Source organism: Peromyscus californicus, unplaced genomic scaffold (assembly GCF_007827085.1).
Source record: "Peromyscus californicus insignis strain IS unplaced genomic scaffold, ASM782708v3 Scaffold_6__1_contigs__length_162567912, whole genome shotgun sequence".
Classification (NCBI taxonomy): Eukaryota; Metazoa; Chordata; class Mammalia; order Rodentia; family Cricetidae; genus Peromyscus; species Peromyscus californicus.
Window position 1 is genome coordinate 148,374,501 of NW_026294584.1, and position 15,366 is coordinate 148,389,866.

At 46.7% G+C, this 15,366-nt stretch overlaps 1 protein-coding gene across 3 annotated transcripts in view; it reads right to left on the reverse strand.

Moving 5' to 3' along the window:
- Positions 1-14,455, reverse strand: part of Grin2b (glutamate ionotropic receptor NMDA type subunit 2B) — a 459,161-nt gene extending 444,706 nt beyond the window's left edge. The window contains exons 1-3 of one of the 3 annotated variants that reach the window (XM_052722258.1): positions 14,386-14,455; positions 13,766-13,840; positions 12,361-12,802 (exon numbers count right to left, since the gene is read on the reverse strand). The gene's annotated coding sequence lies outside the window, so the exon portion shown is untranslated. The other 2 variants (XM_052722259.1, XM_052722257.1) reach the window with 2 other exon arrangements.
- Positions 14,456-15,366: the final 911 nt, after the last annotated feature.

Here is a 15,366-nt window from a genome sequence, read left to right on the forward strand (position 1 = left end):
CCAGCCAGCACTGTGTTAGGCACAGGGACCCAGGCTGGATGCTGTTCCTGCCCTTCAGAAGTTGACAAGCGTGGGATGCAGACACAACACAGTACTTCCATACCCAAGTGGGGGCTGAGGAACACAGAGGGCATGGTGATTCAGCTGGGGTGTCGGAGTGGGGCAGGAAGTCCCAGAAGGCAGATCATGAAGATGGATTAGGCACAAGCCACAGGAGGTCATATGGGAGGACACCTCACACAGTGACAAGTCTAGTGACAAGCCAAGGAGGTGAGGCTGCCTTTCAGACTATCCTCGGCTTCTGTCACCATTTCCATTCTTGGATCATGTAAAGATGAAAGATAAGCCTGGGAAAAAAGTTCCATACATAGAGCTGGAACAATTAGTCTTGCTCTCCTTTCTGACAAGCATTTACCTAGTTTTCTAGATAAATACTGTGAAAAAGAAACTGGGAAGTAGACACTGAGGAAAGATTAAGAAGCTCGGGTCACAATGCCTGGGTGCGGTTGCTCTATGTTCAGAATGTCAGTTTCTTCGACTCTGTTGTCTGTCTTCCCCATTAAATGTGTTCTGTTCTCTTGTCCACTGGGAGTGGACGTGTCACATGGGAGGCCCCAGGATGCATCAAAAATGCAGAGCAGGACACAGTTCTTAATAATGATACTGCATGTATAGATATTGAGCCTGCGGTTTGAAAGGATTTTTATACTGTTCTCATTTTATCTACAATACAATTCTATGCCCTAAAGATGCCATTTTACAGACACAGAAGCAAGTTCTGTGAGGTTGCAAAGCTTTCCAGGATCACACAGATCAGCCTGGTGGGACCCAATGGGAGCTGGTCTCAATAATATATTTACCCTTGTGGCAGAACCCAACATGGAAGTGATATCCCTGGCTGTCATTCTCTGGTTCTAACGTTAATCTCCACTCGCAGTTTAACATGGGCTTCAGAATAAAAGATACCCATGAAAATGGAAGTCCTTTAATATGTCCGTGATTGAAGGAGCAGGGAGAAGGAGACAACTCCATGCTGGGGAAACCGAAGTCTTCGAGTTCAGAGTAGAGTGTATTTACAGAATGGAAAGAGACTGAAAACAGTCTGCCCAGCCCTATCTATATATGAAAGAAGAAGGCACTGACTGACCACATCATGAACGTCTCACTTTCATTCTTATCAAATTACATTAAGGTCCAGAAACTGGCTATTTTGTAGGAATTCTTGTTCTCATTTTAAAAACAACTTTGCCTTTTGCCAAGAGCAAGGCCTAAAGAGAGAAATTCTAAGACATACGCTTCAGCTGGAGTGTCAAAGTCTACCACGTGAGGGGTTGGGGAGGTAGCTCAGCTGTGTGCTTACCTCTCAGGTGCGGGGACCTGAGTTCAAATCTCTAGCAACCATAGAAAACCTGTAATCACACTCCAACTAGGGGAGGAGACAGAAGAACCCTAGAGCTTGCTGGGTAACCAGTCCAGCTGAGTCAATGAGCTCCAAGGTTAGGGACAGATCCTGCCTTAAAAATAAAGCGGAGAGTGATTATGACATTCTGACCTCCCTGGGCATGTGTACACATGAATACACACACACACACACACACACACACACACACACACACACACACACCAGAGTCTATCTTGTTAATGAGTTCCTCTACATGCCACATAATCCTGTATCATTACACAGCAGAAGCTCTCCCTGTAATTTAAGTACCAGGGGTTAGTTAAACTTGGAAGACATAATTTGGAAATCTGGCGGCAGCTTACAGTTGGGTATCATCTAACTCTTTAATCCCCACTCTCTTTGTCTAAGACACCAAAATAATAACACTGGTCTTAGAACAAGGATGAAATGAGATTAGCCAGGTCAACAGAACTCATAATGTCATGGGCACAGCACGAGGATCTCTGGCCAACTCAAAACCCCATCTCCATAGGGAGCTGTCTCAAGAGAAGACATGGAAAGATCTTGTGTGTGACTGTCATATTTGGGCAGACAGCCATCATTCTTAGCATTTTCAATCCACCATTCCTCTATAAACACCCTACCATTCCTGGCTGCCTAATTCCAGAACTTTCTCAGTCCTTTCCTCTAATGTCTGTCTCAGTCATATCAATGCAAGCTTTATTACTAGAATCACATGGATTCCTTGCTATGGTCACTGAAGGTTCATTTGTGAATCTCAGTGCCAGCCTTCATCCTGAAATCAAAGAATCTCTGTAAACAGGTACCCAATAAAAAGGAGAAGTTGTCAGCTTGAGTGACAATGATCCCATAGGTTCCAGAAAGCCCAGGGTTGGAAAAGGTGACAGTGTCAGGGGACAGTATGGAGAACCCCTGAAGAAGTGTATTCCCAGAGCCATCTTAAAAGAGTGAGACAAACAGAAGAGTCTGGGGACAAGCAACCTAGCAGAGCTTATTTCCATCGAGAAAGACCGAGCAAGGCTTTGTGGTGGATACTCCCTGTGAGGTGGACCTGGAGGAAGGATTTAAAGACTACCGTCAAAGAGAGCTGTTACGTCTGTTGAATGTGACGTGCTGGGGAGTGGTGTTTTATTCCTTCAGCCTAAGCTGTATCTAAGCATGATTTTGTCCACTCAGCTTCAGCCGATCCCCCCACCAAAGCAGCTTAAACAGCAAAGAAACAACACATAACAGGTGTTGGCATGGCACCTTAATCATCCATGCCATTTTAACCAACATTTTCCAAGTACTGGCCATGTACAAATATCCCTGTCCTGAGTACTGAGGACACAAAGTGACATCGAGCATCCTTGTCATCATGGGGGTGGGGCATGATGACAAACTCAGAAACAAACCTAATTTCACTTCTCCATTTCAGCTCTAACTGTTCCTTTCTTTAAACATCCAAAAGGTCAACACAATTCAAAGGATCTCACAAATGTGTGCTTGCATTGCCCAGGGTGGAGTCTTTCTGAATCCCATCTTGAAAAAAGCCAGGATCTAGACTGGAGCAAAATCTTCAAAGGACTGACATTTCCTCCGTCCCCCAGGAAGTTGCAAACAATCCTGGGGTCTGCAATAAGGTGACAGGAGCCACAAACCATGAGCCATCCACTCTGGCCCTACAGAACTCACAGAAAGGAGACCTGAACCCCATGGTGGCCAATTCCAGGGCTAGGTCTGCCGTGTCTTCAAGTTCAGAATGTTCTGCCTATAAAAGACCACCCAGCAGATATTTTGAATTTCAGACTCTGACTGTTTTTTCCCTAAACATTTAGTGCCCACTGAATTCCACTAGCATCCCAATTTTTCTTCTCTCATCCCCAATGGCTATTAGCAGATGTCCAAAAGAGAACAATGGTTTGTCTTTGAAAAGAAAACAGACCCATAAATCTGGATTCTGCTCTTGCCACTGTACATTTAGGTTCACATTTATTTTAAAACAGGGAAGGGAGGAAGCCGAAAAGGAAGGATGCGAGAAAACTATTAGCCCAGCCAGCTTAATAATCGGTGATTAAAGTTACAGTCAGAGAAGGGCGATGTCTTAATGCCTCCTACCCTCTGCCTTCCATCCGTGCCTTTAATATCCCACTTCAGGCACAGGGAGGGAGGGCAACAGGGCCTAGTGAATTCCAACTGCTCCGGAATAATTGCACCATTCAGGGCCCTCACCAGTCAATCAGGGGCTGCTTATCCAGCCCCATTTATTAATAGTTTTCCTGCATTTACAGTGGTACAAAGGAGTAAAATGAGGCTTTCTCTCTGAAACAAGAAATGGGGCATCCTCAATACCAACTAAGTGGAGCAGAGGGTACCATGCCGGCAGAAGCTAAGGCTGCTCGCCCTACTTCACAGCCACACCTGTCCCAGGGTGTCAGGGAAAGCATTTGCCTTGTGTTTCCTAACTTTAAATACCAGGCCTGTGTCAGTGTTGGGAGAGCTCAGTCATGGAGTCAATGGAGCGCTGAGCTCAATTCAACCAAGGTTTCGCCCTCTGTGTGCATTCTATACATTAAATCGCTTCAGATCCCAGGCTCGGGGACTCTCTCCCAGTCACATAACAGGGTCTCACCGTACAATCAAAACGCTAGATTGTGTCACGATGAGAGAGAATGCTTGCCTTGCCAGTCATCACATATGGCCTCTCACATAGCCTAGTCATAGTGCACACCTGTAATCCAGCACCTAGGAGGCAGGCATATCACAAGTTTGAGGCCAGCCTAGGCTACACAACGAGTTTAAGACAGTGAGACTTCATATAAAATAAAATAAAATGGCAACACATTAGACTCCCCTATGAGACTTGCAAAAATGGCCACTGCTTGAATTCTTCCTGAGATGTGTGTGTGTGTGTGTGTGTGTGTGTGTGTGTGTGTGTGTGTGTGTGTGCACGCACGTGTGCTCTTGGGTGCATGTGGAGGTGAGAGGACAATTCCAGATATCATTCCTCACACACGGTTCATCCTGTTTTTCAAGGCAGGATCTTTCACTGGCTTTGACCAAGCAGGCTAGGCTGGCTGGCCAGTGAGCCCCAGGACTCCCTGTCTGTGTCTCCCCAGTGCTGGGATGACAAGCACATGTTGCCACATCCAGCTTTGTTTTTAATTACTTGAGTTCTGGCGCTGGAGCCCAGGTTCTCACACTTTAGTGGCTAAGTCACCTCCCCAGCCCCTTCCTGAGAGTTTTGATTTGATTCCTTTTTAGCTGTATAGCTTTTAAAGCTTGTTTTCATTTAAGCTCCGCTGCTGAACCGAGGTTAAGGAGAGCTGCATTCCACCATCACCTCTGTGACTGAGTAAGTAAAGCCCAAAGTCAAAGCTTTGCACACAGTCATGAAGCTAAGAGAACCACAGATACTAACGTAAGCTTCTGACCCCTGAGACCACCGCTTCCGTCATCTCCTGGATAATGGAAACTGAACCTTACAAATATTCCTAACTTACAAAGGGAGCCCTGAGTTCTGAAGATGTGTGCTACAGTGAGTGCCCGCCACTGGCTAACTCAAGGGACACCCATTCCAAGGTGACTGGTGGAGAAGGACTGCCCAGACCGTGAAGCACACAAATAAGATTCAGTGGGCAGACCCATGGGTTTTCCTCGTGTTGCTAACCTTGGGACCACTTTTATGTTTTAAAATGGTAACTGGTTGTGGGAGAGGAAGCTAAAACCAACTCGGGGGTGACTATCAGAATTGTGTGTGTGTGTGTGTGTCATCCCCCCCCCAAAAGCATGTATGCACACAAAAAACCACAAATCATATGCATCACCGTATATGAATTTCATCATTCATTGTATTTCACATTTGATGCTTTTGGTGATTTGGGCTACTGAGCGAGCAGCAAATGCACATAAGTACGTGGAGTAGGGGTTGGGGAGGGATGTGAATGTGTTCTGATCTCTAAACCAGATTCTGTATGAATGAGCAGACCATAGCATCAGAAAGTGGGAACCTTACTTTAGAGTGTCTGGTTGCTTTCACAGAGGAGAACGAGCTGTGGGAGGAAGGATTAAACATGCCGTGTACACCATAGGAATGGTCCTCACTATTTTGTTAACAACATAATGCTTTTAAACAACATTATTTCACTAAGTCCCACACAACTCAAAAGAAACAAGACCTAATTTCCGAAGATAATACAACCAGTTAAAGTCATGAGCAAGTCTACATCAAGACAGATGAGAACTTGAAACTTGATGTTTCTTTCTGGGGAAAAAAAATGGATTATGAATTTGCAGCCCTGGTGAGCCGGTGAACAGAGACCCGGGGAGAACGTGGACCGGGGGACAGGGCCAGAGAGAAGGAATCACACACACACACACACACACACACTGTCCTCATCACTCTGTCCTTGGTGATTCCCTCTCCCTTAAACACCCATCCCCGAGGAAGAACAGGGTCCATCACTTCTCTCTCCTCCCAGGTCTGCCACTCTGCAGGCTCAGCCTAGACTCCGCTCTGCTCCACTCTCCCCTGCCCAGGAAAAGGCAGCTTCATTGCTCTGCTTCTATTGCTCTGCCCCTCCAGTCACCTCAGAATGCATGCGCTTCAGTCAGGCCATTTATCCACCCCTACATCTTCATTCCCACAGTACTCTTTACATGCAGTGGACCCTCTAAAGGTCTCCAAGCTGAAAGCTAGTCTTGGTGGCAACTACCTGTTAATCTGAGCCACTCCGGAGGTTAAAGGGGAAAGGTCATGAGTTCATTTAATGGGTGGGGGAGACGGGATTACATCAGTGCTAAAGTGCTTACCTAGCATACACGAGGTCCTAGGTTCAATCCTCAATACTGCAAATATAAAAATAAAAATCCCCAGACCGAGCTTAATAACAAGCTTTTCCTAATAAAATGAATAAACTTCACCAAGTATGGAGAGATGGTGAGAGTTTTCAAAGGTGGAAGGATGGGGAACACAAGCAGACGGAAAATAATTTAAGGAACAATCCGTTCAAATTCATCTGCCTTTAAACACCCTTGCTGCAGCTTAACCAAGGGGTGACCAGATGTCTCCCACAGTTCCTACACCCAGGCATCGAACAAACTAAAAATTTCTGCAGTATCAGGCCACTCCAATAAGGCAGCTAAAATGTGTTGTGAGGTGCCTGGGAATAATGGGCTCCTCTGTTCTCACTGCCCTTCTGTGCTGGTACAGAAAGCAGCTAGTGGATGAATGGTGCAGCACTCTACCTCACTACTCGAGAAACGCATGGGGCCGGGCTGGTCCTTCATTCCAAGTAGTCTGGCCTGGGCTGGTATCCAGCTCTCTCCTTGGACACAAATCAGCTAACAGCTGTCCCTTTCTTTGTAATGGCCATCAATAAAGTTAGTTGCAATCCAGTGGTCTAAAATGAAAACTACATCATTTGCTCATTCTAGAGGCAAGTCTAACAAATCGGGTGAGGATTCATTAACTATAGACTCACCAAAGCAGAAATTAGAAAGCCTCAGCCCTCACTCTACCTTGGTCACTTGTGATCAGAGATTCGTAGCTGGAGAAGCAGCACACTCCTGTATTGGTCTTCAGGGATGCAAGACAAGGAGGATGAATATCTACACCAGTGGTCCTACCCCATGCATCCTCCTCAAACGACCTTTCCCTCCTCGCCTCCAAAACTCCTGTTTATCCTTCAAGAAAGAATTCAACTCTCAACCCCTCCACGAATCCCTCTGCACCTCATCCCATCCCACTCTCGCCTTTAAAGGTCTTAAGCAATTGATGGTTTCCTTGTGCTGTGTCCTTCTAGACCTCCAGGATATAGGTTATCTGCTACGGGAAAATGCAGAGACAATTCTTTTTCATAGCTTGATTAGTATTGGTTTTTACCAAGTATTTATTGAATAACTGAACAAGAACAAAAATCATAAAGATAAATTAAATTAAAAGTCAACAGCAGTGTGAGTGAGAAGAGACAAATGGGTGTTAATAAAAAATTAAGAAGCAGAATAAAATGAGAAGAAAGCATTGTCAGAAAGCATGCATGATGAAAGACGAGACAAAAAGGTGTAAATGGGTAGAAGAATTATAAACAAAAAGATATAAGAAACAGGTAAACTTAAACATATAGTTGTTTTCTTACTAAATAAAAAAAGATGCTGTGCAGCCACAGAATGGATATAGAGAAATTCAATATTAACTATGATGGCGTTGAGATGTACAAATGGTACGGACCTGAGACTATCATACAAGAACTCTATAGACTCAGAATATCAGGTCTCTCCCACAGACCTATCAAATCAGAATGTGCATTTTAATAGCACCCCACCCCGTGACTTGTGTATGCAATAAAGTTTGAGAGGTAATGATGTGGACATCTGAAACCCACAGACAATCACCACCTCTCACTGCAATCCATGGTGTATTGCAGGAAGCCTCGGCAATAAGGAACTCCGTAACCTTGGGACAATCACATCCCCAGATCCCAGCTTCTTCATCTATAAAATAAGAGGGACGGCATAGATGACCACTAAGCCTCAAGTTCTTGATTATATTTCATAGCATACCCTCACTCCATTTTATACCACCAAACAAAAAATAACAAATAGTGGCATTGACTGATAGTGTGTGTCCTCTCCTGCTCCTTCTCCTAGTGTTTTCCAGGTATTTGTCACATGCTTGTATCTGCAATGAGTACCAATGATTCCAAGATGAATACACATCTTCCCCCTGACCCTGAGGAGCTGGTGAACTTCTCAGAAAAGGAACGAGGGCACATAAATAAGAGAAGGAAAAGGTGCCTTCTGAACCTCAAATGCAGGCTAGTAAGACACAGACAGAGCAAACAATCACGGTGCTTGGGGCAGCTATGGAAATTGCTACAAGGAGACAACATAAACATTAGGTTTCTTCCCTGACAAGCTCAGCTGACAGGACCAGGAAGTGACAATATGGAAATAAGATGTTAGAACACAAAGCAAAGAAGAAAGGCCCCTGAAGACACACCTCTCTGGTCTACAAATCCCAAAAAGTTCATCCACCCAGCGGATGGGGGTAACAGTCACAGACAGCTAGCATTGCATCAGCTTGCATCTAGACCTCAGAAACCCACCTCCTCTGAGTTCTGTGTGCTCCCTCTACTGACTGTGCTCTGTTCTTCCCATCATCAGCCTCCTGGAAGATAATGCCAATTCAACCACTAATCTCTCCCTGGAGCTTTCTTCTATGGTTCTGATGAGGAGAGGCACTTTAATAAATGTAAACAATTCATTACGCCAGCAACTCTTGTGATCTATGTTTACAGAGGAACAGTACTGAAGTACTCAGTTATGGGCAGGATCACGGAGATTGAAAATGGAGTTCACTGAAAGGAAGTAATTCTTAAGGAGAATGTGAAATGGCAAGGAAAAAGGAGATCTTAATTTCTGCAACCTCTACTCTTGACTCCCATCAAGACACCGGAGATGAGCTGGAGGTCATTTCCTATCTTCACTGTTAGAGAAAGAGGCCCATCATTTGGAACACCTGCTTCCAGCCTACACCACGGTCAGGTCAGCCCTGGATTCCTTCTCTTCTCTGGTTCTAGATGTTCATTTGAGGCTGTTGTTTCTTCACGTCGAACTTCCTTTCCCCCTGCTTCCTTCTGTGTTTCAAGTCCACAAGCAGTAACAAAATTTTTGCAGTAGCATGTCAATACTGGTGAAGATGTTACCTTCATTTGATTCTTGAAGAAGAAATTAGAGGAAAGAAATCCCGCCCCTGGATTCATCATAGCCATGCAGGAGATGGCAAACCACTTCAAAGGTGATGATGTGTCCCAGCATCCACTCTGTCCTGATCCTCCCCATCAAACAGCAGCCATGCACTTCTCTATCCCTGCATCAGCTAACCTCTGTCTGTGTGTTTCTCTCAAAGGTGACCATAGCCCCTCCCCATACATGACTGGATGGGGTTGAAGGTCTGAGAAAACGGCCAGAGTTCTAAAGTCATCTTCGCGAACATGAAACAGAAGCAATGATAAGGTCCCTTGCTGTTCACCCTCCCTCCAGAAGAAGTCGCTCTTCTGAACCTGTCTTTTTTAAAAAAAAACAGTACCTGGTATGCAAAGTAGTGACTAAAGGAATTCTCTCTCTCCCCCCTCCTCCCCTGTCATTTTCTCTCCTTACTTATTCTCCCTGCCTACATCCACCCCTGACAAAGATCACACACAACCAGTAGCAAAGCAAGAATCTGCAAATGGGCAGGCTTCTTAGAGCTGGAACCAACAGGAGAGATACATTAGACAATTCAGTGGCATGCCCTGCTTCTTTCCCTGCACACCGGCATCTGCCACACCATCCCTTTCCCTGGCGCATCATACACCATCATACCTGAAACACAGGGACAGAACCACACGTGGTTCCTCCCGTTAGAGCCGCGTCCTTAACCATGCATCCCTGAGAACTCATTATTTCCTATTAGTTTTTCCTTAGTTACCAATCACAGGCTCTTTGATTGCAATACACTTTGTCCTTCCTCCCACCAGTGGTCCCACTAACTTCCCGCGGCACCCACGCCACAGGGGTGATGGCAAAAGGCCAGAACAAAGGAAAACCCATTCAGCTCTTCATGATGGGCAGGGAAGAGAGGGCCAGAACAATGGCTCCAGGAAGACCCAGTATGCCACTGAGTCACAGCATCATGGGCACTGCCCACAATGATGGGACACACAGCTTCCTCACCAGAGTCCCCAAAATGGCTTTGCGTTCCACATAGCCTCAGGCCACCTGTGGCAGGGCTTCCTTGACCCCTAACAAGTCTTTTCCACTGCATCACTTCTCATTTATTTCTAACTTTCTCAACCCCTCTTTGCCTTCTCTTCCTCAATATTCTGCTCTTTTAACCTCTTCTCCTTTGCCTGGTCCCTGGGCCAACTAATGACAGCTTAGAACTTGACTTAATCTTATTAGCATGCATGATGAATGAATTGACTGAGACCCTGCCCAAAGCCCCCTATTGATCTTATCACCAAGGAACATCCCCAAGTCCCACTCAGTTGCAGAGCACTGTCACAGGCAACCAGGATGCAAAAGAAGCCATGGGCCCTACAGATGCCCACCTCTCTTTGTCCATCAGCGCATATGAACTCTCCGCACACTGAGCTGACATCCTCATCCACCCCTCTGTTCTATCTTGAAGTAAAATTAAGAGTTCATCCTCCCAACTGAAGGATGAGATAGAGATAGGGAACCAGCTCAGGTGTCTCTAAGGTGAGCACACACCAGATAACCTCAGCTATTTGTAGACATGGTGAGAACAGGATTCAAATTGGGATCCCACCCTCTCACTCTCATTATACCATGGTTACAGACTGGTATGTCAGCAGTGAAAGCTCATAGAATGAGGCCTAGGGGAGAGGAACAGTAAATTTGGATGGCATCCTTATCCATCCTTTCTGGACAATAAAGAACTATCGCCGACTGTCATTTGGAGTGACTGGCAAGGACCTTCCATTACCTCCCCTACAACTCTTTAGTATTTTTAGATTGTTTTAAAGGATGATTATTTTCTAAGTGACTTTGAGGGGGGTGGTATTTGGAGAAGGACTATTGAATGCTCATGGTTCAGCTCCATGTTTTTGAAGACCTTTTCCCAAACTCATTCCTGCCTGAGAATATCTTCAGAGTTTGGAGGGTATGTGGTCAGTGTAGAAAGGCACTGAGCAGCCAGACCCCCATCTTGGCCCTCAAGCCAGGAATGATCTGATTTTCTCAAGAGTTGTCTTGACTTGCCTGAGTGGCCAGCAGAAGGGCTGTTAGCTAAGTCGTTTCCATTTCTCTTCCTATTTCTCTTTTCAAATGCTGCCCAACAGATTGGGCATAGTTCACATATTGTTATATTTTTAGGCATTATATATGCTATATATATTTCACATATATAACAATCTCAAATATTGCTAAAATGGATGAGAGGATAAAAATTAAAATATCAGTTCTTTTTTTAGGGTACAGGATGAACACATGCAAGCAGCACATCTCTTTGTTTAACACAAAGACTCACGTGTCGGATTCTGCACCCCTTCCACATGCACGGCGCTTTAGAACTCTGCAAGATAGCCATTTTGCCAGAGTGTGGAAGTAACAGTTTGCTTGGAGGATGTGTGGGTATAAATAGATGTGTGGACAGAAGGAGAAATTTGCAGCTCAAAAATAATAGCTCACGGGGAAAAGATACAATGAAAAGCAGAATATTGACAGAATCCCTTCTTTTCAAGCTTAAGGTTGAAGTCTTCAACCTGCAGAATCCAGGTGTTCTAAGACCAGCCAGTCCCCCTCTACACCTGCCCCTCTGCAATAGGCCTCCTGGGATCCGTGGGCCCAGTGTCAACCCTCTCTTTAGACACCAAGTAGGTTCCAGGGCACTAGCCACAGTAACCCCAACCACTATTTTTATTTACTTATTATTTGTTTATTTATTTATTCATTTATTTTTACAGCACATGGAAAGGAAAAGACAGGAGACAAGGAGAGAGAAATGGAGATGGCACGGGAAAAAAAACTCAGCTTGGAGAAAAATCTCTAGATGCCCATCAAGATCTAACACTAGCTCTAGATGAATAGGATGCTGTTTAAGTGAGGGAGGCATACAGGTCCTGACTGGCTGTGTCTGCGTATAGACATACACCCCTTACGCCCTCCAACATCTTGTGTGCCTGCATATACCCACCCCCACCACCTTCCCGGAAAAAAACAAAAACAAAAACAAAAAACCTGTTTGATGACAGGGCAAAGAAACAACCCAGAGATTCCCTTCTTTGTCACAGAAACCTTTTCCCCCCAAACAGCATTATTTTGATATCATGCTATTTTTTCTTCCAAAAAAAAAAAAAAAAAACCACCGTCTGGGGGACTGGAAAAGACAGATAAAAATGAGGAATCCCTACCCCAGGTGAGGAAAAAAAAGAATAAAATAGAATGCGCCCTACCTTGGTTTGTGGAAGCCAAACCTCTAGGCGGACAGATTAAGGGAGAGAGCATGTTGGGAATATCCAGGGTCCTCTTCTGGCTTGCATATCCACATAAGAAAGACGGAGAATAAAGGAACGGAAGAGATTTAAAATCCAATGTAGCGTAAATTTGGTTTGAATCTTGTGTCTTGAAGAGATGGCAAATTCAAAGAAAAAAATTAATGCAAAAGGGAATCTCAGGGTGTGGAAAGCAGCTCACAATGCAGAATCCAGAGTCATTATTCCATGTGCATGTGAGGTTAGTGGCCCGAATATATACATTTAAGGAGTCTTCTGGCAATTACGGTTTTTTGTTTTTTGTTTTATTTTTGGAGCTTTAGCAGAGGAGTCTCTGTGTGGAGAGGCTGGGGGCCGGCTCCGTCCCTCCGTGGAGCATGGTCATTCCCAAAGCGTCCCCTTCCTAAGGGGAAAAAAGAGGAGGTCAGGGTTTGATTCGAGTGTCCCCCGGAGGGTGAGCAAAATGCATGCCGGAAAAATATATATGTATATATCAAGTCGTTATAAGAAAAAGGGGGAGGAAACCCTGCATTTCCCACAGAGCGCACGCGAGAGGAATTGAAAACAGCTGGCACCAATCTATAAATAATTCAGAAAAGGTCTGCCTATACCATTCCTGGGACAGGCATGGATGAGAGGTGGGAAAAGCCAACCTGAATGGAAGAGAGGGAAAGGGGGAAATGGGAAGCAAGGAGGAAGGCAGGGAGAGGAGGATCCACACAGCAGTTCACACTCACACGCGCGCGCGCGCACACGCACACCATCCCCACTTAACTCGCCAGCGAGTGCGGCCCCCAGCCCCATCTGCAGTGCTGCTGACATGTCTGACTCGCTGCTCTCCTCCTCTCCTCCGGCAGCAGAGCCTCCTCCCACCCCGGGCTCGTGCTCAATGGGCTCTGATTGTGCACCGGCCGCACACTGGGCATTTCTTGGAAGGGGCACACTGACACGCGCGCACACACGCCCCCGACGCGCACGCGCCCCCGCGCGCACTCACACTCACCCCCGCGCACACTCACGCCGCCGCCGCGCTGATGTGCAGCGCACCGGGCTGCACCTGCAGCCAGTGGATTGGACTGGAGGGTCGCAGCGCGTGGCTCCTGCCGCGAGCACTGCTGCCCAGCCTCCCCGCTAGAAGGGATTAACCCCCTCAGAAAGATCAAAGGCAGCCCTACCCCCCTCCCCAAAAATATCCTTTTGTTTAAAAAAAAAAAAGCCCTATCCAAAATACCAAGTGCCCGGTGCTACTGGATCGGAAAGCTGTACCCAACACCAGGTTGGTTAATGGTGCCAAGGTTTCGACCCTTTATCTGCCTGATTTCCCCAAACCCCCAAAATTCAGACTCCAAAGCGAGCATTTACGTACCGGCTCTGAGCGCCTCCGCGATGGCAGTGTCCGGAGAGGGGTGGCGGGTGTCGAGGGTCTGAGGGGTTCCCTTTCCTGCAAGGCAGGATGGATGGATCAGTCTCCAGGGTTGGGAAGTTCACTACGACTCTTTGCAGAGCAGAAGGAAATGCATTTGGACGCCAGCACCGCTGGATGCCGGGTTCGGAGAGGCAGCCTGACCCGAGGAGGAGCGCTTCTCCATAGAGCCAAGCCCCGAGATTTCCTAGAGGTGAAGAAGCCCAAGGAAGTGGTGCTGGAAAGGGGGTGGGGGAGGACCTTCCTTTCTCAAAAAAAAAAAGGGGGGGTGGAGAGGCAGGAGAGCCCAGATTCCAGTTGGTGATGATGGGAGCCGGGGGAGGGGAAGCGGGCGGGGGCAAGTCAAGCGTTCGGCAGCAGGAGAGGAAAAGCAGGGGAGGAGGGGGAGAGTAAGAAAAATGGGTATTAATCACCGGCGACGCTAGGAGGGCGGGGACATCAAAGGTCTTGGTCTTGATTTGGGTCTCACACCCAGGAACGTGCCACACAGGCGCGCGCTCGCGCGCGCACACACACACACACACACACACACACACACACACACACACACACATACACCCTACCTCTCACACTCAGGCTCAGGAGGAGAAATCTAAGAGGCAGGGTGTGTGTGCACACGCGCGTCCTCTTGCTCTCCACCCCCCACCCCTCCCCACCCCCAAACCCCCTCCATCACCCCCTCACTCCTACTGCTAAGACTCTTGGCTGAGGCTGCTTCTCACGTCATGAGCTGGGGGAAGTGGGGTAGCAAGGGGGTGGGAAAAGCTTAACCCGAGTCCGTGGCGCCTCCTTCTGGCCGCAGCGAGGAATGGCAGCGATGTACGGCGGTTTAGGGGTGAGGGGACGAGACAGTGGCCCCCGTGGACCGTCAGGCAGAGCTGCGCCAAACAGCTCCAAGGCCTCGCCGCAGACTGACACTGAAAGCCCCCCTCCCCGGTGGTTCCACTCAGCAGCCTTTGCTAGGTACCTGCGTTCTGGGCTCTGGGCACAACTTGAAGGCTGAATTCTTGCCTTCAGGGAGCTTAAGGTCTGTCTTCAATGCAGGAAGATAAAACAATAGGGAACCAGGTAAATGTGATTAAAGGCTGAATTGTACAGTATAGAGTGGTGTGTGTGTGTGTGTGTGTGTGTGTGTGTGTGTGTGTGTGTGTGTGTGTGTGTGTGTGTGTGGTTTTTCTGGCTGCTAGGGAAGACTTGAGGACTTTGGGGTTCTTTTTTGAAGCATATGGCATTTTTAAAAGATCTTGAGAGAAAATGATAGGCAAATGTTCCCCATACATAATTGTTTTACAGGACTGACGAATGCAGTTTCTCCAAAAAGGAAAATAGCATCCATTCCTCTCCCTCTTAAGTTGCTGAATGTTTCAGGAGTCCTTGTGACCACTTGTAGTATTATTTATTTTTCAATATTAATATCCTTGTAGATAACATCCTTGTTATCCCCACCCATTGTGTCTTCAATGGTCCAGAATATTACGGCGGTGTTGAACTTCTACAGCAGGGAAACATGGGCTTCTCTGTCACAGCCCTGGGAGGGTGTGACC